The following is a 25,767-nucleotide window of genomic DNA, read 5'->3' as shown; positions in this document are numbered from 1 at the left end:
ATATTTGTCGCTCCGTTGCTGTCGGCACCCACCAAATCTCACTTGTCCTCTATGGGTCGCAGGAGAGCTATTGGCATCTTCTACAGTCTGTGGTTTGTACACCTAGCTATGCTGCTTTTGCCCTGGGGTCTTCCAGCCTTGTGGCTGGTGGCTGGGTGCCTTCTACTGGTGCTGTGCAGAGGCTTTCTCTAAGGCTGCTGTGAGCCTGTAGGGTTTCCCCCTAGGCTACTAAGCTGGGTCTCTGGAACTCTCTCCAGCCCCAGCCCTCTCCGAGATCTCCGGCAATCCCTAGCCTCACGGGGTGGGCAACGGCAGCTGGGGGTCGCCCCGCCCTCTGGGATCCTCTCCGGGCCTCTCCCGGAGCCGTGACTGCTCAGCGTGGCCCCTCTGCTAACGGCACACAGAGAGTTTTGTCTGCTGCCCGGGCGGAGCTCCAGCGCTTCCCCTCCGGGTCGCCGAACCGGCCTTTGAAAGTTCCCCCAGCCCCGGTCCTCTCCGAGATCTCCGGCAATCCCTAGTCCCACGGGGCGGGCAATGGCAGCTGGGGGTCGCCCCGCCCTCTGGGCTTCTGTCCGGGCCTCTGCCGGGAGCCCTGAATGCTGGGCGTGGCCCCTCTGCTAATGGCAGACAGAGAGTTTTGTCTGCTGCCTGGCGGAGCTCCGGCGCTTCCCCTCCGGGTCGCCGAACCGGTCTTTGAAAGTTCCCCCGCCCCGGACCTCTCCGAGATCTCTGGCAATCCCTAGCCCCACGGGGCGGGCAACGGCAGCTGGGGGTCGCCCCGCCCTCTGGGATTCTCTCCGGGCCTCTCCCGGAGCCGTGAGTGCTCAGCGTGGCCCCTCTGCTAACGGCAGACAGAGAGTTTTGTCTGCTGCCCGGGTGGAGCTCCAGCACTTCCCCTCCGGGTCGCCGAACCGGCCTTTGAAACTTCCCCCAGCCCCGGTCCTCTCCGAGATCTCCGGCAATCCCTAGTCCCACGGGGCGGGCAACGGCAGCTGGGGGTCGCCCCGCCCTCTGGGATTCTCTCCGGGCCTCTGCCGGGAGCCCTGAATGCTGGGCGTGGCCCCTCTGCTAATGGCAGACAGAGAGTTTTGTCTGCTGCCTGGCGGAGCTCCGGTGCTTCCCCTCCGGGTCGCCGAACCGGCCTTTGAAAGTTCCCCCGCCCCGGTCCTCTCCGAGATCTCCGGCAATCCCTAGTCCCACGGGGCGGGCAACGGCAGCTGGGAGACCTCCGTGCCCTCCGTGTTTCTCTCTGGGACCCTCCGGGCGCCCCGAGCACCAGGCTGGGTCTCCCCGCCAATGGCGGGGAGAGACTCTCCCCGCGGGCTCAGGTGTGCAACTCCAAAGTTTCCCTCTGCGTTTAGGAGTAATTGCGGGGGGTTTAGGTAGGGTTCTGGTCACCTGTTTCCACCGTCGCTCCTCTGTTGTGTTCTCGCTCTTGCCCTAGATGTGCGTGGATCCTCTGGGGTCGCCCGTTGGAAGAAAGCCGCTTGCGGGTACTAGGCTGCCCGTCGGGGTCGGAGAGTTTTCACCTATTTCCACATCCTCCCGGAGGAAAGTCCATCCGCCTTCCGATGTATAGTCGCGTGGGTGTCTCAGACGTCCTGAGATGCTGTCTGGATATCCTTTGTCAAGCGATAAGTGTCCAAATAATTGTAGACTCGAAGGGCGAGAGACAAAGAGGACTACTCACGGTGCCATCTTGGCTCTCTCCTCTAGAAGAAATTTCTAAAAGAAAATTCTTTCAACTTTCTGTACCTTGCTTCCCCTAGGGCAAACGCCTCTGAATCCTAACCCCATTGGTGCTTTCCTCTGACTCTTTCAGCAGAAATGGGGAGGGTGGTCCCTTCTCCTGTCTAAGGCCATCCCTCCTTCAGTGCTCTGCTCCATCTCCTTCTGCCTCCTCAGGAAATTTGCTCCATTGCTAATTCCTTATCTTTCCTGTACCTTCAGTGTCTCCTTTTAATACCTCTTTCCTATTATCAAATAGGAATATCAACAACAGAAGCAGCTAATATTTATTTTTTACAATGGGCCAGGTACCATCTTGGCATCTTGTAGCTTATTTTATACTCACAACTCTATATGGTTAGTATTGTTATTATCCCCATCTTGCGGATGAGCAAAATGGGACCCCGAGAAGTTAAGGAATGTACCCAAGGTCACACAGCTTCTGTGTGAAGCTGGGACTTGAACTCAGAGAGTCTGGCTGTGGAACCCAAGGGGCAATACTTGCTCTTCACTACATGCTGCTTCACCCTATGCACAAATGTTCAAGAAAAAAATCCAAAATACTTTCTACCTTTAACTACTTCCATCTCTCTCTTTCTCTCTTTTACAGACAAATTTCTTGAAAGAGTTGTCTTTACAACATATCATCTCCTCTTCCTCACTTCATCTTCTATTGAAACCCCCAGTCCACTGAAATGGCCTGACCACCCGCAACCCCTGCATGTAGATTTCAGGCCTGATTTCTCTGTGGCACTTGATGTCCCTGACCGCTGCTTGTTTAATTCCCTCCTCCCTTGAGTTTCTCACAGTTTTCTTCCTATATCTCTGGCCACTCCTCCCTCGCCTGCTCTTCTCCCTCTGCCTTGCTCTTCTCTTGACAGTTCTCTTCATAGTTCTTGTTCCTCGGGCTTCCATCTGTGCCCAGGTCTTCTTACTCCTCAGTCTCCCTGGGTGAGTTCATCCGTTCTCTGTGCTGCCCTTATGCAAACACTATGCTGATGACTCTCCAGTGTGTACTTCGGGCTCCGCTTCTGCTCTGACCTGCAGCTCCACTCATGAACTTGCTGACTGGAGACTTGGTTGCCTAATAGTCCAAGTCCCCCTCTTGGAGGGGTTAGTGGGTCAGGGAAAAGCTAGGGAAGCTGGCATCCTGACCATGTGACAAAATCCTTGGGAAGCTGGAGAGAACCACCGGCAATGCTGGATCAATATGTGAATTGGTAGGAACTGAAAGACAAAGATTTGGGTTGATTGTATAAACCTGCCGATGGCCTGTGCAGGAGGAAATGTTGTTACATAGTATCGAGGAACAGGATTGATATGGGCATCCTGGAAACCGAAATGGAATATGTACAAAACCTTGCTTGACTTTCTCCCCTTGTAAACGTGCTTTCTTCTTGTTATCTTTGAGTCAATGAATGGCTCCATAATCCACCTGGTAACTCTAGTCAAATTCTGCGTCATTTTCTCTTTTTTGATTTCCACATCAAATTAGTCCCTAAGTCCTATTGATTGTACTTCCTAATTATATTTTCAACTCAGGCCTCTCATCACTTCTACTTACTTAAGTTAGGCCGTCACTTGACTGTCTGTTCTCTTTCAAAAGCCTCTTGACTAATCTCCCAGTGGCTGCCTGACTGTTCTTCTAGAATGACCTACCTAAAAGGCAACTGTGATCCTATCACTCCCTCCTCATTTTGAAATCCTTCAGCTACTCCCATTGCCTACTGAATAAAATCCAAATTCCCTAGCATGGCTTGTAAGGCTCTTCATTATGTGGCTCCTGAATTCTCCCTCCAGCTCCCTCTCTCCAGTCCTGCCCATAAACCCAAAGCCTGAACTCCGTGGAGCACTTGCTGTTCCCCAGCATTCACCCTGTCACCTGCTGTTCCTTCTGAGTGAAACATGCTTCTGGTTTCATAGCCTGCTTAACTCCTCACATCTCCGCTCCAGGTCACCTTCTGGAAGTCTTCTGTGACGGGGCATTCTGGATTAGGCTCTCCTCTTCTGTGCACCCAAAGGACCCTGGAGTGCAGAAGATGTCTTCCTCTATGGGATTATAAGTTCCTGGAAGGCTGGGGCTGGGTTTTTTAAAATCTATATCTACCCACAACTGAGCACACAGTTTGTTTGGCTAACTCTTTTCATCCCTTATAACCCTTCCCCTAGGCGAGGCCTTCCCTATTCCCAGGTAAATTAATTAACTATCTTTTCTATATTACTTCTGAACACTGTATTTACTTCATTTGTATTAATAATAATAGTAACATCAATTGAACACTTATCTATGTGTTTGGCTGTGTGCTAACTGCTTTACTGCTGACTGGAGATAGCATTGCCTTTAATCTTTGTAACACCTCTAGGAAGTAGGTACTACTATTTGCATTTTATAGGGGAAAAACCTTGGCTTTTGAGGTACTGTGACAGGCACAGGGGATGCGGCATGTGCAAACCTGATAGGGCTTCTGCCTTTTTGGAGTTAAGAGTCTGGTAGTAAGGATAGACATTAAACTAAATGTTTCATAAAAATAGTAAAAACTAACATTTCTTGAGAACGTACTATATGTCAGGCACTCTTCTAAGTGCTTTCCATGTGCTGTTTTATTTAATGTTTATGAAACACTGGGAAGTAGGTGTTATTATGCCCATTTTATGGAAGAGGATGCCAAGGCTTGGTGATGCTAGGAACTCACCCAAGGTCCCACAGCCAGTGAAGGGGGTGCTAGGATTTGAACCTGCAGTCACCTGACTTTAGGTCCTATGCTCCTGAGGAATGACAGGGCTTGCTCTGAGAGTGTCACAAGGACCTCGCTTGATTGGGGTGAGGGTGGAAGGAAGGCTTCCCAGAGGAGGTGACATGCAAGCTGAGACTTGAAAGACGAGCTGAGGGAGAAGAGTTTTAGGCAAAGAGAACAGGATTCTTTGGTTTATGTGCCTGTCTCTTTCTCCTAGACTGGAATGTGCTTCACTCATTTTTGTACAACCAGTACTGTGTACTGTGCACATATATGCACAGCACTGTGCGCATCTGTATGTATGTGTGTGCATGTGTATGTGTGGGTCTTTAGTACTATGGTAGTTAGCACATGTTGATGATCCAACAATGCTTGAAAAACACAAACACACATTCGTGGCTTCAATAAGCATGTCTCATTTGCTTCCTTATGCATAAAACTGTATGGTAGGTAGAATAAAGATAATGAATTATTTGAAAAAGATCAACAACAACAACAAAACAGATGTGACTTGCTTCATATCCCCAAGCCACAAAGAGGCAGACGCAGGACCTAAAATCTGGTCTATCTGTGCTCAGGCCACTCTGTGCCACCCGCCTATCACAGCGGCTCACCCTCTAGTTGCTTCCAGTGTTCTTCCAGGACTCTGGAAACAGCCATAGGAAGCTGAATCTGCACTTGGCCGTAGAACCTCACAGACACGCACTACCTCCCTAGCAAAGAAGCTCGTCCGTTTGGGAGCCATTGGCGCTGTGCTGGCACCTGGCAGCTTTTACCCAAATCTTGAAGTTTGAGTTTTCTCCATTGTAAACCAGCAGGTGTCACAATTTACCCAAGAAGAGCATACCCGGGATGCACGGCAGCGGCTCACACCCCAGGGATTCTACCTGCAGGGCCAATGTGGCCTATCCTGTCATCCTTCACTGTTTATCTGGTTAACCACCAGGTAATCCGCCACCCTCTGTGCTGAGGGCTTGTGGCAAGAGGGGATGATGGCTTTCAAAGCCTTGGCAGTTCAATTCCCCGTTTCTTGGGTTAGGGACCTTTGTGGAGCTCCTGGGGCCACCACCTGCGCTGTGCTTCCTGTCTTTGTCTGCCACACTCCCCAGATGCCTCTTCTTGCCACCACGTGGGAAGCCCCTGGGTGACCTTGGCTCTCTAGCTCTTTCATTTTCGTGGTGACTACAGCCAAAGCCAAGCCCTGATGGCTGCTCTGCTCCTGCCCTGTAGAGCTTCGTCTTCTGTTGTTGAGTCTGTATCCTTCCTTTCCAAGGGCTCCCTTGAGTAGCCATCTTTTCCTGTCTGCCCATTGCCATTGCCAAATGGGGCAACCGTGTTTGTACTACATGACTCTCTTCTCTCTCCTGGGTGTGGCGACCAGGTGAGAAACGGTATCTCAGGGAGCTGGTGGGCTACAGCCAGCAATTGAAGGATGGAGAAGATTCCAACTGAAGGAAGGGAGGGAAAGGTAGGAAAAGAGAGTCAAGAATTGGGGACAGAACAAGAATGACTTGTGTGGTAGAACCAACAGACTTGACTGGCGTTGACTGAGATTCTGACAGCAGTGTGCAGGTGGGTAGGGGAGGAAGAAGCAGATTACAGGGGCCTTGAAAGCCAGTCTGGATCCATATCCAGGCCCAAACCCACCCTAAATATGAATAATCCAATGGTGTTGATTAGAATTTTACATTTTGAGGAGAAGACATATGGGGAGCAAGGGGAGGAGAATAGAGCTAATATTTATTGAATACCAGTGACTGTTCTAGTGCTTTATATATATCACTTATACATATCAGTAATACATTTGGTGGCAAGAGACAGAAAGCTTGACTTGCAGTGGTTTAAATAAAGAGGCACTACTTTTTTCACTTGTTGAAAAATTTGGAATTTGATGACTTCAGCTTTGGTTCAATGTTTTGATGATGTCAGGGCTGATGATGCTGAGATTTTCTTGGTCACAAAATGGCTCCTGCAGCTCCAGACATCACGTCTTTGTTCAAGACAGTAAGAAGGAAAAAGGAGAGAAGAGTCAGTTCATTTATCCCTTTTATTAGGAAAGCAGAAATGTTTCCAGATCCCCTCTCAGACTTTTGCATACATCCCACTGCCTAGAACTGTGTTGTGTGGCCACCCCTTGCTGAAAGAGAGACTGGGAAAGTGAGTATTAATCTCCTCCAGTCTCCAAGGTTGAAGCTGCCAAGGGATAATAAAATAGAGAACGAAAATCAACAGTGTCTACCACAATTACTTTGTTTACTTCTCACACTAACTCTGGACAGATGTTAACAGCGTTTCCATATTACAAGTGAGAAAATTGTTGTTTCATAAGGAAAATATATTGGTCAGAGTGACACCGCTAGTATCCGGGAGAGATAGAATTTAAATCCTGGACATTCTGATTCCAAAGCCCTGTCCTTCCTGTGAGTCCTGGAAGGCTCAGTCCTACTAGAAAACACGTGTATCACCAGGCCGTCTGTGGGAAACTCTGCCGGCCCTAACAGTGGGCTCCTGAAATCCTATAAGATGGAAGCGTGAGAGGGGAAATGGTGAAACCTCGGAAAATTCCTTGCTTCTCTATGCAGCTTGGGGCTCCTGGGTGTTGCTGGGTGGAGGAGGTGGATAGAAAGGGTGAGAGAAGGAAAAGCAGAAAATTAAGCTTCTTCTCTTTGTTCTAACTGGTACCTAAAGAGGGCTGGACACGCAGCTCTGGGAGGGGCATCTTTTTATGGAGGGAGAACAAAGAGACCTGGAAATTTGACCTGTTAGGTTGGAGGAACTGCTCTAAGGGTTCTCAGGCCCTCTGCTGTTTCTGGAATGGGCGGCTGACAGGCCTGAGTTTGTGGGGGAGCAAATATGGGAAATAAAAGGCTTAGTTAAGTTTGACTGATGACATTTCCTATGGAGCTGGGAATGACAAGTAGTGATTTTCTATCAATCACACATTGGGTGACTGTTTTAAAAGCAAATTGTCCCTATTGATATTAAAAGGAGAAAAAAAAGAAAGAACATTTCTGGGTGTGGGTTTTTGCCCTTCACCTAACCGCATGGGGCTATTTGGAAGACTGTAGAAGTGGAAATGCCAGGTCCTGGGCGGGAAGTAGGCAGTAGGGAAGTTTGGCTCAAAGTCAGTTGATATTCCTGGCTTGGGGAGGAATGTCGTTGGAGGATCCCAGCCTCTGCTATCTGGCAGGGAGACAAGCAGCTCTTGGACCTCAGCTGGCACCTGACTGGTGACTCTGGCCAAAGTAAGGCCAGTCTGCCCAGGCTTTTGAAAGAAGGTTAATGAAGGGCCTCCTTTGCCCTTGAGCTAACAGATCCCAGGATGCTCCGCAGTTCTCCGTCCTGTGAGTGGCATCAGATGCAACCAGCTCCAGGCCCTCTGTCTCCATGTTGTTTCCACACTTGGCTGGACAAGCAGTTCCTTTGAGATTCTGGAGGCCTTTCATGGGCCAGGGTGATGGCAGGAAAAGTGAATTTTGCTGAAATGATATTAAAGGAAGATACAAGTCAGAGAAACTGTTTTAAAGGACTCTTTGCACCTTCTATTTTTAAGCCTTACACACTTGGCCCTTCCCAGTCTGATTCCAGTCTCATATCCTAACATTCTTTCTATGAATATTTGATGTTCCAATTAGACGGATCTGTTCATGGCTCCCTCAGAGCCTGCCGTGATTTTCATGCTTCTGGGTTTGGCTTTTCTCTCTGCTTAGAGTTCTCTTGTCCCTATTCTCTTCCTGCAAACACATTTGGAACTCAACTGAAATGTCGCCCCTTGAGGAAGCCTTCTCTAACTCCTCTGTGCAGGGAGTCACTCCTCCCAGCAGCCACAGCATGGCTTCAGTCCTGACACTGCTCATGGATAGAACAGTATTTCTCAAACATTCCACTCATAGGATTTCCTTGGGGCTTGTTTAAAAATACAGATTCCTGGGCCCCAACTATTATGGAACCAGGTTCATTTTTGCCCACCACCGGGAAAGCCAAACACCGGGACAACAAGATTGCAGCAGAGAGAGGGTTTACTCACAAGGCAGCCATGCGAGGGAGAGCATGAGTCTCAAATTCACTTCCTTGAAAATAGAGACTCAGGGATATTTATGGGATCAGGGCAAGGTGGTCTGAAATGTGGAGGTGGGTGATTGGAGGTGAGCAGAGATGAGGTAATTGACGATCTGCACAAGCGTAGTCAGACCACGCCTCTTCCTAAGACGCATGTTCACAAAATGGTGGTATTAGCATGACCTGAGGGTGGAGTTTTTAGCCTTTTAACATCAAAAGGTCTCCTATTGGACATTTGCATGGCCCCCGGTTGATGAGTTGGTGGTCTCAACAGGCCTGGAGTGGACAAAGGGGTTCTAATTCCTGAAGAACAGCTCACACACCCATCACCATGGTGACCCAGGCTCTAGGAAGATGTTATCTGTAGGAACCCAGTGGGAGTCAGAGAGCATATTGCCAAACAGCATGGTTAACAATGGCTGGATGAACAACTAAAAGCTATAATCAGTAATTGCAAAAAGGAAAAAACTTTAGTTCCTAGCTACTTAATCAGCAATGGCTAACTCTTGGCGGGTTTCACAACCCTAGAGCTTCTGACTCAGTATACCCAGGGTGAGGCCTAGGAATCTGCATTTTAAGCAGGAACCCAGGAGATTCTTATGTACCCTAGTATTGGAGTCTTATTGCTCCACCATATTATATGGAGCATCATCTGACTGTATTTTGAAAAACTCTGTGGTAGAATAATTTGTTTTACTGGTCTATTTCCTTTGCAATTATACCAGCGTCTCTGGGCACAGATTGTGCCTCCAGTGTTGAGCACAGTGCCTGGCACATGGCAGGCCCCCTCTATTTTAGGGAGTCAGGGAAAAAGACTGTTATTTTACTGGTTTTATTGACCCTCATTTTACTGATAAAGACATGGAGGCCCACGGGACGTACAGCTGTCACTCAAATCCAGGCTTGAGTCTGAGAGTTGTGCATGAGACCTGTGTTTTACATACAAGATAGTTTGTACAAAAGAGGAGAAAAATCATAAAATATAAACACTTGAGGGAGTCCTGGGCCCTTATCTTTTCTATTCTGTTTATGATTCTTTTGGTTTTTATGCTAGATTCTGCCTAGGCTATTTCCACCCCCATCCCCTCGGATATGTAGTAGATATATTTTGGGAGTCTGCTGAGGTCTTTCTCCTTTCTTTAGAAGGGCTTCCCCAAACCCTGCTGCCACCCAAGAGTCCAGAAAGGATAGAACGATGTTTGAATGAGATGTCTTCGACTCTCAGTCATAACTGACCCTGAACTGAACAGCAGGTTCTCTTTTCAGAACTTAGACCAAGAGATGCAGATGTTGTCAGACAGTAATGGGCAGGGGAGTTGCAAGGTCATGTTGCAACTAGAGCCAGCACCATGGCAACGCAGAGCTCCATGTAAATTGATGTTATATGGTTTCAGGAAGGAAGAGCCTTGTAGAGAAAGTGGTCCAAAGAGAGAATGAAAGTGAGGAGTGTAGGCAGTTTCTAGCAGAGACAAGAGACTATGTGGCTCCAGAGAGTGACAGCTGGATGGACAAAGGAGCTAGCAGGTCACAGATTTTCCATTTGCTATGTGGCCCTGCTGTTTCTTGTCATTACATTCTGTGAAGTACTCTCACTTCCTTATATTCAACCCTCCTTGGCTTAAGCTAGCTCAAATCTGTTCCTTGAAACCTAAGACAGTGTGCAAATGAAAGACCCACATACAGTCTTGGCATAAAGCAGCCCACCTGCTGCCCCATTTCTGCTTGCCGTTGAGAGGTCCCACAGAAAGCTGCCATCGTGCATCTTACTTTGATAAATTTTGACTTGTTTTCTATTCAGTTCTGGGCTAAACTTACTCTCCCTCTGCTAGTTGTACATTAACATCTAGTCTGGGTCCCAGTGAGAATATACCGAGACTCAAATTTGAGGAAAAGTCAGAATAAGAGACTAATTAATTTGTATTCCAAGGCTTATAATGCCCACAGTTTTTCTGCCTTTACTGAGAATCTCTGTCTTTAGGAGCCAAGCCCAACAAAAGAACCATCTTTTTTTTTTTTTTTTTTCGTGAGGAAGAGCTGCCCTGAGCTAACATTCACTGCCAATCCTCCTGGTTTTTTTTTTTTTTTTTTTTTTTTTTTTTTTTGCTGAGGAAGATTAGCCTTGAGCTAACATCTGCACCAATCTTCCTCGACTTTGTTTGTGGGATGCCTCCACAGCAAGGCTGATGAGTGGAGTATGTCTGCCCCTGGAATCCAAACCCATGAGCCCCCAGCCACCAAAACAGAGCACACAGCCCTTTAACTGCTTGGCCAAGGGGCCAGCCCCTCAAATGAGACCATCTTAACAAACCTCTAAGAGAGCAGAACCCAGCAAAATCTAGGCTCCCAGTGCAGTTCTCCTATTGCACAGACTGGCCCGAGAGCAGAAGTCACTTCAGTTACAGGCAGACTTGACCCCAGGGAAGTCAGCTAGGAAACTGTGCGCTGACTTGCTCAAAAGATACATTGACCCCTGCCACCCCTATCAACTAATCTGTCAATAAATCAATGAATGCATCAAATCTGCACCAGTTCACTGATTGACGTAGCACTGATTCAATAAAACACGATGCCTGGAAACAAGAGGCGCTACAGGGGAAACTGTAGGTTTAGATCAGACACACCTGCCTTGCAGCCTGTTCCATCACTTCTTCATGAGTTTGAACAAATTTACTTAACCCCTCTGAGCCTGTTTCCTTGTCTGTAAAATGAGGTTAATAGTACCAACCTTGGAATTTCTTAGGGGTATGACAATGTATAATGCAGGAAAAGCAGCTAGCAGAACCCTCAGCACATGGTGTATGCTCAATATATGCCTCTTTTCTTTCCCCATATCAGTAACTAAGGCTACATAAGACAGCAGAGATGAGTTTCTCATACTTTCTCACTTAAGTCTGTCTTCCCAGATAGCTACCAATCAACAGCCCAGTTAACACTTGGACCAGTTGTGCCATGGCGACACTAGATAATTGCTCCCCCATGGTAAGCTGCTGTCGCTACTCCGGTGTGCCACAGCTGAGGGGGAGAACCATTGCACCTGGAGTCAGAAGAGCTGGATTCTAGCGCTGCACTGTGGCCTCTCCTTCACCCTCTCTCAACTGTGAAAGGGCAGAATCAGCCGTGCTCACAGGGTTGTTGTGAAGATTGCATGAGAAAATGACTAGGGCAAAAACGGTTAGGGCATTGTAGTGCCCTCACAAAGGGTGGCTAAAGAGGGGAATGGCTCCAGTTGGCCTGAAGCCAGGTGAGCTGCTCTTGCATGGCTCTGGGGTCTGGATTTGGCAACCACAAGTCATGTCCTGCTAACCTGGGTGAAGTTGAGGATGAATTATTGCAGAGTAGGGAGACTGAATTATTTCTTCACTAATTAGCACTAGCCTTTCGTTGAGTCTTTTAGTACCTTTCTGCTCAAAGGGTTGGTGGACCAGCAGCAATGGACATTGCCTGGAAGCTCATTAGAAATATAGGATTTCAAGCTTCACCTGGGACTAACTGAATCAAAATCTGCATTTTAACAAGATCCCAGGTGATTTATAAGTACACTGAAATTTGAGAAGTGCTGCAATCCAGTAGAGACGGTAGGAAACCGGCTTTTACCTGGCTTCTAATTAGAACAATGCTGCAAATCTCAATCCTGACCGAAGTCCCTCCTGTCAGTCAGCCAGGATGAGGGAAAACCTTTTTTTAATTAGTTCTCTTTGGTGAAGGCATTCTCTTCAGATGCTCTTTATTTATATAATTGAATTAGGTTTCAGACGAAAGATAATACGTGAGTTTCATTAGCACCATTGACAGCAGTGGTTGACGAACCACCCGTTGGTTCATCAGATCTGAGAAGAAATGAGCGGCAGGGAGAAAGGGAACAAACACCCATGGGAGGGGTGCTATTTCCATACACATTGTTGATTCCTCACAAAAATTCTATTAGAAGTTTTATTATCACTGCTTTACAGAGCAGAAATAAGCTCAGAGAGGTTGAGTAGCTTGCTAACTTCATGTAGTAGACAGAGCTGGAATTTAAATGCAGGCCTCTTTGACCTTAAATACTAGGTCGCACTGTTTGTCCAAGTTACTCTTAATGTTAACAAATCAATGCAAAACTTAGTAGCTTAAAACAGCCATTTTATTACTCCCATGGAGTCTGTGGGTCAGGCATGGCAGACAAGGCACAGTGGGAGTGCCTTGTCTTACCCTTAATCGATAGGGGTGACTTTGTGGCTGGGGCTGGACTCAGATGAAGGCACCTTCACTTCCATGTCTGGCAGTTGATGCTGGCCATCAGCTTGGACTGGAGCTGGTGCTGTTGACCAAGACACCTACAAGTGGCCTGTACACGTAGGCTGGACTTTCTGACAGGATGGCGGCCTTAGGGGAGTTGGACTTCTTGCATGGTGTCTCAGGGCTCCAAAAGCGAGTGTCCCAGTGAACAAGGCAGAAGCTGTATCACCTTTTCTGACTGAGCCTCTGAAGTCTCATAGCCTTCATTCTACCACATTCTATTGGTTACAGGTAAGTCGCAAATCTACCCAGCTTCAAGGAGAGAGGACAAAGATCCCACCTCTGATGGCAGGGTTGTCAAAGGACCTGTAGCCATTTTTCCTTAATTTCCATACAATTTGATAGAGTACCTGGGGCATTCTTTGATGGAAGATTGTAGATCATTTGCATCAAATCTTTTGCTTCTTACTGTTGCCCAGGACCAGCTGCATTTAGTAGTAAAGCAGCAGGTGGGACCACATGTGAGGCCACATCTGAAGGCTGACTTGTCAGCCAGTTGACTTGTTGACATCCTTAAGTTGTCTTTGTAGGCTTTGCCAAAGAATATAAAACTTCTGAGCTTTGGTATGCATCAGCAGGAGCTAGAAATCCCAGTTAAATCTGCCAGCAGACACTCAAAGAAGCAAGGTGGAGTCTGCATCATCTGGAAGAAAAGTTTAACGTGTGGAGGTGAACTTTGGGTTGGTGATAACTGGCAGAGACGATGAAAGGTATTCATGTTTTCCCGTTGCTTTCAGGATTCTATTACTTTTTGCAGTTTCTTCACATGATTTACTTTCACCGGAAAGACTTCTATTTTCCAAGATATTGTTGCTTCTCAAATGTCAAGGAGGCAACAGAAGAGATAACTTGTGAACTCTTAGGGAATCCTGGGGGAGAAAGCCTTCGGCAGGTGTAAATAAAGTCTCCTTCAATTAATTCTGATGGATCACAGTCATGCTCCAAATGATTTCTCTGTGATTGTCTGAAAGACCTGAAAACCATCCCTAACCGGTTGACTGAGTCTAGAAGGAAGTATCTCATCTAACATAGTGTTCAGTGTTACAAAGGTCATTGTCAGCCTCAGATGAGAATAATCCCTTGTCCAAGAGGAGGGAAGGCCACGAGCACAGCTGACAATAATAGCAGAGAATGTAATAGTTGTAAAAGGATCTAGCCTGTAGGGAGCAGCTCCTATATGCCACTGTCTGTGCTGGATGTCGAATCCTCACTCCTCAATGACCAAGACAGTTCCTGTTACATACAGGCGGTCATTCAGCAGCTTTGACTGAATGACAGTGTAGAATTTGGTGGGTTACAGGTAACTGCCTCTATGGCATGAATCAACAATATGCAGATATGAGTAAATGCCCAATCCCAAAATCTGCTGTCCTACTTCACTCCCACTGACAATCACCAAACTACAGTCAAACCATTAACAGAGTCATCCTTTTCCATTGTAGAGTTTTCTAGCATATGATGCTACAGCCCGCCAGGGACTGATTGACAGCTACCATCCAAAGAAGAGGGGTAAAGAAAGTAACATTTATTCCCCCTCTATCACATACCAGGGCTTAGTGGTTAGGCAAATTAGGGAGCGCAGGGGAGACACAGGATTTGTTGAGAGCTTGCTGGGCCCAAAGCAAGGCAGGTAGATCAGCTGACCCGTGAATGGAGAGGTTGAAAGGAGAGCAATGGTCAAGGCCTGTGTCTGCCACACAATTTTACCCCGAATGAGTGAGCACATTCTGAATTACCAAACATCTGAAATATTCTGACACAGCAGCCATGAGGAATTGCAGCAGAGGCAAAATGTTGTTCTGTCTGAAGCAGGCTTGACTCAGAGGCTATGCTCTGGCAGGCTGCCCATCTGCCTCTGTGTTGATGGAGATGATTTCCCTGCATAAAGTTGCTCTAGTCATCAAAGAAGCAGCAAGAAAGTACTGCAAAATTTGAAGTGAGCGTGGAGCAAATGCTTGCTGAGATAATGATAAATCACAGCCTTAAAAAAAATTTCAGGTTTGTGAAGATCTGGCACAGATATAGACAGCGGTGCTATCCCCAGTCTCAGTTCAAGATGAAACTGGATGAGATCCCAGGCTCCATCCTGGACTCTTTTTCCACACCTTTCTCTCTTCAGTATATGAAGTATTGATTGGTCTGTTTTCTTCAAGGAATGAATACTGTGTTCATCCACATAATGGTTGTCTGCAAAAGTGCTCAGAAACTGTGTTTTTTAGGCCTGGGGAAAGCAGGCTGAAAATTTGATGCCTTTCTGATTCTAGTTTGTGTTTCTATGGGTGAGACGTTATAATAGGCTCAACATTTCTCTTTCGCTGGTCTCAGGTGCCCTCTTCCATTTTAGTTGGGACATACTGGAGGTCCTGGACTTTCTGGTTGGGACTAGTGGACCCAGTGGGTTATTACATCAGGCTGAGAAGCCAAGATGGTGTGTAGCATCCTTTGTCACAGAATGTTGCCAGCCTCCTTGTCACAAGGGCAGAAAGTGAGAATGGGGATGGATGACCATAGATTCCTGTCCACTCACCAGGTTTGACTTGATTTTGTTTCATTCAGTTCAAGGTCATCAGATCCTTTCCTGTGCTCTCCAATCTTCCCCATCCCATCCCAATTCAGCCCATCCCCTTCCATTCCATCTGTCTCATTCTATTTTGCAACTTCCATTTCATTTACATGGCTATAAAATTTTATTCTACTCACTGAGTTCCTATGTCCCCTATGGACAAAACACGCTGCTAGTCATCCCAGGGCACACAAAGATTAGTAAATCACAAGCAGTCTCTTGCAAAAGTGACTTAGAAGATTTGTCAAGCTATCCTCAATTTTACCCACTCCAAATACCTCCTGTTGCCCCTCGATTGTCCTCTTGGAAACATCTCTGCTTCTCTTCCTCTGAGGAACTGTGAGAAGGAGGAAGGAGCACCAGGAGAAAGGCTGGCATCTTGGGCTGTGACTAATTCTTATTTCTCTGAAGCTTCAAAGTGTGTCCAATACAAGGCACATAGTCATCACTCTACACATCTTTGTTAATTGATATCTAAGTTGATTGATTGAACCACAACACGTGTGGCATTGGACAAGATGCTTCTCCTCTCTGGGTCTCAGTTTCCTACTCCTGCAGAATAGGGGGTTTGACTAGGCCAGAGGTTTTCAGACTTTAGTGGGGATTCTGATTTAGGAGGTCAGTTCCAATGAGATCAGATTCTGAGAGACAAGATAGTACAGTGGTTAGAGGGCTTATGATGAGTTGTTGAGAGAAGAGCAAAATGGGCAGGTAACTGACTATATATGGTGGGTTTTCTGGGAGAATATTGTTGATGAGGAACTCTATGGCCTAAGAAGTAGAGGCCGGATGAAATACTTGATTTATAGTATGTCGTTTTGAATGAAAAATATTTTTTCTTGGTCAGTGACAATTGTATACAAAAAATTTTTAATTCCCAAGAATTATTAAAGGTTATTAGGAAAGCAAGCTAAGGTTGTTGAGACGAAAACTTTTAGTTCCTTTATTTTCTCCATAGGTCTTAGGATGAATTAGCTCTACTTCTGTAGCTGCACAGAAGAAGGAGCTCCTGGTGGTGTGCTGTTAGGGGTGTTGTCAAGGAGCTTCCCCCGGTAGGAAATATGCCAGGACTAGAAACATCCCTTTCTAGCCCAGGAGCTGCAGAACAAACATGGGTAGCTGGTACATCTCCCTTCTTTGTTTTCTGGATCCAACAAACAGCTCTTTTCCTTTTATTGTCAACCAGTAAATTCCACTGGGAGTCTACTAGGTACCAGGGAGTGATGTGGAATAAAAGAGACAGAGACCCTGTCCTCGGTCATAATTAATATTTATTAATATTTATTACATGATGAGCATGAAGTATTAACTCTCATAATCCTCACAAGGACCTTGGAAGGGAGGTACTCTCATCATCTCCATTTTAGGGAGATGAAAATAGAGGCATTGGGAAATCAAATATTCGCCCAAGCTCTCACAGCTGCGAAGCAGAACGGGAGGTGTTGCTGGGGTTTGAATCCAGGCTTCATGGCTCCAGAGCCCAAGCCCTAAACACTTATGCTCCATCATAGCATTCACGCCTAGAGTCTAGTGAGCCCCGAGAGGGCCTCTTGTTGAGTGCACCATTGAGTTAAAACACACAGGTAGGGTAGAGAGGGTTAAAACTGACTATAGAGCATCCAACACGTAATTTATGAATCACTTTGCAGTGCTAATTCCCCCCCCTTTAGAGCTTTTGCAAAAGCTGTCCTGTTGCCTGAAAAGCCCTTCTATCTTCCCAAGATTGACACCCTTAAAAAAAAATACTTTTGAGATGTAATTTACATAAGATATGACTAGATCTTAAGTATACCGTTAAAAGAGTTTTGAAAAATGAATACATCGGTGTAGCTGCTACCCCAATCAAGGACATTTTCGTCACCTAAGAGAGTCCTTTACGTACTCAATCACCCTACCCTCTGCTCTCTGCCAGAGTGGTCATCTGATTTCTATTAGCATAGCTTATTTTTGCCTGTTCTGGAATTTCATATAACTGAAATCACAGAGTATGCATTCTTTTGGATCTGACTCCTTTCACTCGACATAGTGTGTTTTTTGTTCTTTTGGTGAGGAAGGTTGGCCCTGAGCTAACATCTGTTGCCAATCTTTCTCTTTTTGCTTGAGGAAGATGGTCGCTGAGCTAATATCTGTGCCAATCTTCCTCTATTTTATGTGGGACGCTGCCGTAGGGCAACTTGACGAGTGGTGCTAGCTGCGCGCCTGGGACTGAAGCTGTGAACCCCGGGTCTCCAAAGTGGAGTGTGTGAACTTAACCACTGTGCCACCGGGATGGCCCCTCATCATAATGTTTTTAGGATTCATTCATGACGTTGTGGGGTTTTTTTTGTTTTGTTTTATTTCTGGTTCCACTGCATGAGTTTACCATACATTTAAGATTCATTTACCTGTTGATGGTTATTTGGGGTGTTTTTAGTTTTTGGCTATTATGAATTAAAGCTTCCATGAACATTTTTGGACCTTTTGTGAACATGTTTTCATTTCTTTTGGGTAAATATCTAGAAGCAGAATTGCTGGGTTATATGACAAGAGTATGATTAACCAAACTGTTTTCTAAATTGGTTGCCTCTTTTTGAATTTCCACCAGCAAGTAATCTGTTAAGTTGCAGTGGCTCCATGGCCTAGCTAACACTTTGCATTGTTGGTCTTTTTAATTTTAGCTATTCTTGTGGCTGTGAAGTGGTATCTTGTGGCTTTGATTTCCAATTCCCTGATGACTAATGATGTGAAATATTTTTTCACGCGTTTCTTGACATTCACATATCTTCTTTTGAGAAATGCCTGTTTGAATCTTTTGCCCATTATTTAATTTGTCTTTTAAAATATTAAATTATAGGAGTTCTTTACAAATTCTGAGTTCCAGTTTTTTGTTTAAATCTGTGTATTATGACTTTTTTCCAAATCTGTGGCTTTTCTTTTTGTAATAGTGTATTTTGAAGAAGTTTTAAATTTGGATGAAATCTACTTTATCAACCTTTTCCTTTGTAGCGGATGCTTTTTGTGTCCTGAGTAATCTTGCTTACACTGAGGATAGAGAGATATTCTCCTTTGGCAGTTTTATAGTTTTAGCTTTTATGCTTAGTTCTGTGATCCATCTTGGATAAATTTTTGTGTATTGTGTGAGGTAGGAGTCAAGGATCAATTGGTATTATATTGACATCAAGGTTTTCTGGTAGAATTTGTTAAAAAGAATATAATTTCCCTATGGAATTGCCTTGGAAGCTTTGTTGAAAATGAATTAATTGTGTATATGCGAATGCATTGTCTTTCCTTTGACCTGTCTGTGTGTTCTTCACATATACTACACTGACTTGATTATGTAGCTTATAGTAAATCTTGAAATCAGGTTTTATAATTCCTCCAACTTTGTTCTTTTTCAAAATTGTTTTGACCATTCAAAGTCCTTTGTATTTCCAAATAAATGTTAGAATTAGCTTGCCATAACTGCTGAGATTTTGACTAGATGAATTTCGGCAGACTTGGCAGCTTCATAGTATTGAATCTTCCAATTCATGAATAAGGTTAATTTTTCCTAAAGTTATTTATCTTCTTTAGTTTCCCTCTGTAATGTTTTGTACTTCACAGTGTAGAGATCTTGCAAGGTTTTGTTAAATATATTCCAAAGTATTTTATGTTTTTAGATGCCACTGTAAGTGGTATTGCTTTTGAATTTTCATTTTCCAATTATTTTTCCCACTGCAGGCATACTCCATAGATATTGTGGGTTTAGTTCCAGATGACCACAATAAAGAGAATATCACAATAAAATGAGTCACATGAATTTTTTGATTTTCCAGTGCATATAAAAGTTATGTTTATACTATACTGTAGTCTATTAAGTGTGCAGTGTCTAAAAAACAATGTGCATACCTTATTTAAAAAATACACTTTTGCTAAAAATGCTAACCATCCTCTGAGCCTTCAGCAAGTTGTAATCTTTTTGCTGGTGGAGGGTCTTGACTCGATGTTGATTGCTGCTGGTTGATCAGGGTTGTCATTGCTGAAGCCTGAGGTGGCTGTGGCAATGTCTTAACATGAGACAACAGTGAAGTTTGTCACGCAGTTTGACGCTTCCTTTCAGAAGTGATGTCTCTGTAGCACGCGATGCTCTTTGACAGCATTTTGCCCACAGTAGAACTTCTTTTAAAATTGAAGTCACTCCTCTCAAACCCTGCCGCTGCTTTATTAACTAAGTTTATGTAGTATTCTAAATCTCTTTTGTCATTTTTACTATTTTCACAGCGTCTTCACTAGGAGTAGATGCCATCTCAAGAAACAACTTTCTTTGCTCATCCATTTAACCTGATTCCTTAAAGTTTTATCATGAGATTGCAACAATTCAGTCACTTCTTCAGGCGCCACTTCTAATTCTAGTTCTCTTGCTGTTTCTACCACATGTGCAGTCACTTCCTCCACTGAAGTCTTGAACCCCTCAAAGTCATCCATGAGGGTTGGAATCAACTTCTTCCAAGATCCTGTCAATGTTGATATTTTGACCTCTTCCCATGAATCACAAATGTTCTTATTGGCATCTAGAATGGTGAATCCTTTCCAGAAGATTTTCAATTTACTTTGAAAGGTATTTCTTAAATAACAGGACTTGAAAGTCAAAATTACTGCTTGATCCATGGGCTACAGAATGGATGTTGTGTTAGCAGGCACAAAAACAACATTAATCTGGTTGTACATCTCTATCAGAGCTCTTGGGTGACCAGGTACATTGTCAATGAGCAGTAATATTTTGAAAGGAATCGTTTTTTCTGAGCAGTAGGTCTCAACAGTGGGATTCAAATATTCAGTAAACCATGTTGTAAACAGACGTGCAGTCATCCAGGCTTTGTTGTTCCATTTATAGAACACAGACAGAGTAGATTTAGCATAATTCTTCAGGGCCCTAGAATTTTCCAAATGGTAAGTGAGCACTGGCTTCAACTTAAAGTCGCCAGCTGCATTAGCCCCTAACAAGAGTTGGCCTGTCCTTTGAAGCTTTGAAGGCAGGCATGGAATTCTCTCTAGCTATGGAAGTCCTACGTGGCATCTTCTTCCAATATAAGGCTGTTTCACCTACATTGAAAATCTGTTGTGTAGTGTAGCTGGTTCTTCTGGATAACTTGCTGCACCTTCTACATCAGCACTTGCTGTTTCTCCTTGCACTTTTATATTATGGAGATGGCTTCTTTCCTTAAACCTCATGAACCAACCTCTGCTAGCTCAAACTTTTCTTCTGCAGCTTCTTCACTGCTCTCAGCCTTCACAGAATTGAAGAGAGTTAGGATCTTGCTCTGGATTAGGCTTTGGTTTAAGGGAATGTTGTGGCTGGTTTGAGCTTCTATCCAGACCACTAAAACTTTTTCCATACCAGCAATAAGGATGTTTCATGTTATCATTTATGTGTTCTGTGGAGTAGCACTTTTAATTTATTTCAAGAACTTTTCCTTTGCATTCACAACTTGGGTAATTGTTTGGCACAAGAGGCCTAGCTTTTGGCCTATCCTGGCTTTTGACACACCTTCCTCACTAAACTAAATCATTTTTAGCTTTTGATTTAAAGTGAGAGTTGTGCGAATCTTCTTTTCACTTGAACACTTAGAGGCCGTTATAGGGTTATTAGTTGGCCTAATTTCAATACTATTGTGTCTCATGGAATAGGGAGGCCTAAGGAGAGGGAGAGAGATGAGGAATGGCTGGTCAGTGGAGCAGTCAGAACACACACAACACTTATCGATTAAGTTTGCTGTTTAATGGGTGTGGTTTTTTTTTTTTGAGGAAGATTAGCCTTGAGCTAACTGCTGCCAATCCTCCTCTTTTTGTTGAGGAAGGCTGGCCCTGAACTGACATCCGTGCCCATCTTTCTCTACATTATATGTGGGACGCCTGCCACAGCATGGCTTGACAAGTGGTGCTATGTTCTCACCCGGGATCTGAACTGGTGAACCCTGGGCCGCAGGCTACGGAAGTGGAATGCGCAAACTTAACTGCTGCGCCACAGGGCCAGCGCTGTGGTTTATAAATTCTGATAGGGTGTGATCATTCATTTAAAACGTTTTCTGATTTTCCTTGTGATTTCTCTTTGACCTGTGGATATTAGATATGTGTTGCTTCATTTTCAAATATTGCGTATTTTCCTATGTGTTTTATTATTACTAATTTCGGATTTAATGTTGTTATGGTCAGAGAATATGATCTGTGTGATTTCAGTCCTTGAATTTGTGGAAACCTTTTTTATGATCTGGCATATGATCTATCTTTGTGAATGTTTCACATGCACTTGAAAAGAATATGCTTTCTGTATTGTTGATGGTAGAGTTCTATAAATGTTGATTTTGTCAAATTAATTGATAGTGTTGTTCTAATCTTCTCTATTCTTATTAATTTCCTTTTCTGTTTTTCTCATCAGTTACTGAGAGAGGAATGTTGTAATCTCTAATCATAGTTTTTGGCTTGTCTATTTCTCTCTTCCAATTCTGTCATATGATGTAAAGCTATGTTATTAATTGGATATATCATTTGGAATTCTCATGTTTTCCAGATGAATTGACTTTTTTATCATGAAATTTCCCTCATTTCCTCTGGTAATATTCCTGAAGCCAATATTGTTTGGCTTAATACTCTAGCTTTTAAAGCTTTAAAACCCCAGCTTTCTTATACTTAATGTTTTCATGGTATATCTTTTTCAGGTTTTTTAATTCCAATCTGATTGTATTTTTATTGTTAATTCTTATAAATAGCATGTAGTTCAGTCTTCTTTTTTTTCCCAGTCTCACCATCTTTGGGTGTCTGTAGATTTCATGTTGTTTGGCAGAAGTAAAGGTCTTTCACATTATTCTACATTTTAAGCAAAAGTAGAACTCAAACTGTCAAACTCTTAACTTTTATTTACCTCTTAACTTAGAAATTATCTTCACATGACACGTCCACGACCCTCTCAGATGTAGTTAGGTCTCCGTTCTTCATGTTTCGATAGCACCCTGCAGCTCTCCCAACTGTAGCACTGTATCACATACCCTGCATTGTAATAGTCTGCTATACATACTAGATTGTAAACATTTTGACAAGCAACTGAATTTTGTTTATTCTTGTATCCCTGATACCTCATACATGCCCTGGCCCAGAGTGTGTGCTGAATTTATAATAGTGGAATAAATAAATAGTTGGGTGAACGAATGAATGTTTTAAGAGAAATAAACTAACCATGTAATGTTCAGGATATATTTTTGTATCTGAAAGTGTGTGTGTTTGTAATTTTTTGAGATCAGAGGTAAGAGGAAGTATTAGAGAAGACATAAGAGAAGAGATAAAATAGGAATTAGGCCATGTAATATGAATAAAATATTCAGTCATAGATATAATAAGATGCATCAAACCATTCAAAATTTTCCCTTAGAATGCAGTGGTTTCTCAAAACTGTCCTAGGTTTCAGGAGCGTGCAAACCAAGTCTGCATTGTCTGTTGCTATATTCCTAGAGTCCAGGGCAGAGCCTGGGATGATGTGGGTTTTCTCTCTCCCTCTAACTCTATCTTTCAATCTACTTAACACACATATATGTGTATATATAAATAAGAATATATCTAATTTTTAAATGAGTAAATATTAGAAATAGGAGACCTACAATCATCTTATATTATTCAGGAGAAAATTGAGTTTCATAGAGGTGAAATTGCTGGTCCAAGGCCACACAGCTAGTTAGCAGCAGGACGAGGACTTGTAGGTTCCTAAATCAGTATTTGTTCTACTTCCCACAACATGCCTCTTGTTGGCAGTTTTACAGATGGAATTCTGTCACTTTGATGTATTAATATTGACTTTGGATTTCACTTCTGATTTAGATGGAGTATCAAGAACTAGATTTATCCTCCCACTTGAAACAACCGAAAAACTGGATAAAATATGTGAAACAATGGCTTTCAAGGTCTGAGAATCAAAGAACAGTGATCCCTGAGAGATGGGAAACAAATGAGGTGAGCCTTACAATTGCCTCAGTTTACTGTCTTGAGAGGGCTTCTAGTAACGGTGCAGAGGGCTGGAGGCACATGCAGAAAGATACCAAGAGCTGAGGAGACAGAGTTGTGAGTAGAGTGATTAAGGCATGCAAAGTTCACAGTACAGAGGCCTGAAGAGGCAAGAAATGCACAGAGCCACAGGGGGCTGCATTTGACTATTCAGCAGAGTACTGATCAACATGTGTGTGATAAAGCCAGCTGAGGTAAGGAAAGAACTATTCAAAAGGATTAGAAGGAAAATCATCAGGTATGCACAAAGGTACCAGGAAAAGTGCTGTTCCTACCAGATTGGAAAACCTTACAATTCATGGGCATGAGTGGAGTACACAGAAGGATCACTTGATAGTGAGGAATAATTAGCTGCAGACTGAGTGCTCTTATAGTCTTGCCTAATAAATCCTAAAAGCAAGACCTAAAAGGATCAAATTGACTCCAGGTAACTAACTGTATCCCAGATGAAGCTCATGAAAATGTATAGCAATACGAAAATATGCAGCACTCAAGGAGGTCAAATTTATACTGTCTGGTATCCAGTGAAAAGTTACCATGCATTCAAAGAGGCAGCAGAAGGTAATCTATAAAAGGAGAAAAGTCAGTTAATCAAAATCTACCCACAGTTGACACAGATGTTAGAATTAGCAGAGAATGACATTCAAACAGTTATTATAACTGTATACCACACATTCAAAAATTCAGTGAAGACATGGAAAATACAAAAAAGTATCAAATTCAACTTCTAGAAATAAAAATCATAAAGCGTATAATGAAAAATACACAGGATGGAAATAAGGACAGATTAGACATTGCAAAAGAAAAAATAAGTGAACTTGACAGAGCAATAGAAACTATCCATAATGAAACAGAGTGAGGAAAAAGTGTAAAAATATGAATAGAGCATCAGTAAGCTACGAGACAACTTCAAATTGCCTACTTACGTGTCATTGAAGTCTCTGAAGAAAAAAATGAGGCGAGATAGAAAAAATTTTGAAGAAATAACAGCCTAAAAAAAAAAATCCACAAATTGATGAAAACTATAAATGAATCAATCCAAGAAGCTCAAAAAACTCTAAGCATGAGAAACAGGAAGACAACTACACAAAGGCAATTCCTGATCAAACTGCTCAAAACCAGTGATAATGAGAAAATCTTAAAAGCAGCCAGAGAAAATGAGACACGTTACACACAGAGGGACAAAGATAAGAAATGCAGCAGATTTCTCATCAGAAACAAGTCAAGTGAGAAGATAGCGGAGCAAGATCTTCGCAGTAATGAAAGAAAAAAACCCTGTCAACCTAGAATTCTACACTTAGAGAAAATATCTTTTAAAAATGTAAGTGAGATAATGACTTTTTAGACATATAAAAACTGAAAAAATTAATCACTAGCAGACTTGTTCTACAAGAAACATTAAAGGAAGCTCTTTGGGCAGGAGGTAAATGATTGATACTGGATGAAAATATATACAAAGGCATGAAGAGTATCAGACATGATCATGGTAACTATCTAGATAAATATAGATTGTTTTCTTATTATTTGAATATCTTTAAAAGGTAATGAATGGTTTGAACAAAAATTAAAATGATGTAGTATGGGGTTTATAATATGTCAAAACAAAATGTATGACAACAGTAGCACAAAAGCCTGGAGAGGAGAAATAGAAGTATACTATGCATGAAGTGGTACAAGATTATTTGAATGTAGACTGTTATAAGTAAAGTATATACTATTAAGCTTAAAATAATTACTAAACAAACTCTACAAAAACAGAACAAAAAATCAAAATTATAGCTAATAAAAAGTCAAGAATGCTGATTAAATGTAATTATAAAAAATAATCAGTTAGTCCAAAATAAGACAGAAAGAAAGGAAAAGGGTAAAAAGAAATAGATGGAACAAATAGGAAGATAATAAAATCAAATTTAACCATATTAATAATCACATTAAATATAAATGATTAAAATACACCAATTAAGAGACAGAGATTGTCATATCGGATCCAAAAGCAAGACTATACTATATGTTGCTTACAAGAAATGTACTTTAAATATCAAGACGTAAATTGATGAATAGTAAAAGGCTGAGAAAAGATAATGCACAGAGGAAAAAGCTTAGAAAGATAGAAAATGGATCAATGGAACACAATATTGAGTCCAGAAATAGATTCCCACTTACATGGACAACTGATTTTCAAAAACTGTTCAAGAGCAATCCAGTGGAGAAAGAATAGTCTTTTAAACAAATACTGCCTGAACAATTGCATATCAAGGTGCAAAAGAACAAACCTCAATTCATACATCATGTCATATACAAAGGTTAACTCAAAGTGCATCATTGATGTAAATGTACAAGTGAGAGCTATAAAACTTCTAAATAAAAATTTTTACAACCTTGAATTAATTGAAAGTTTCT

The sequence above is a fragment of the Equus przewalskii genome, chromosome 6 (genome assembly GCF_037783145.1).
Source record: "Equus przewalskii isolate Varuska chromosome 6, EquPr2, whole genome shotgun sequence".
Classification (NCBI taxonomy): domain Eukaryota; kingdom Metazoa; phylum Chordata; class Mammalia; order Perissodactyla; family Equidae; genus Equus; species Equus przewalskii.
Note: the sequence above shows the minus strand (reverse complement) of the source record.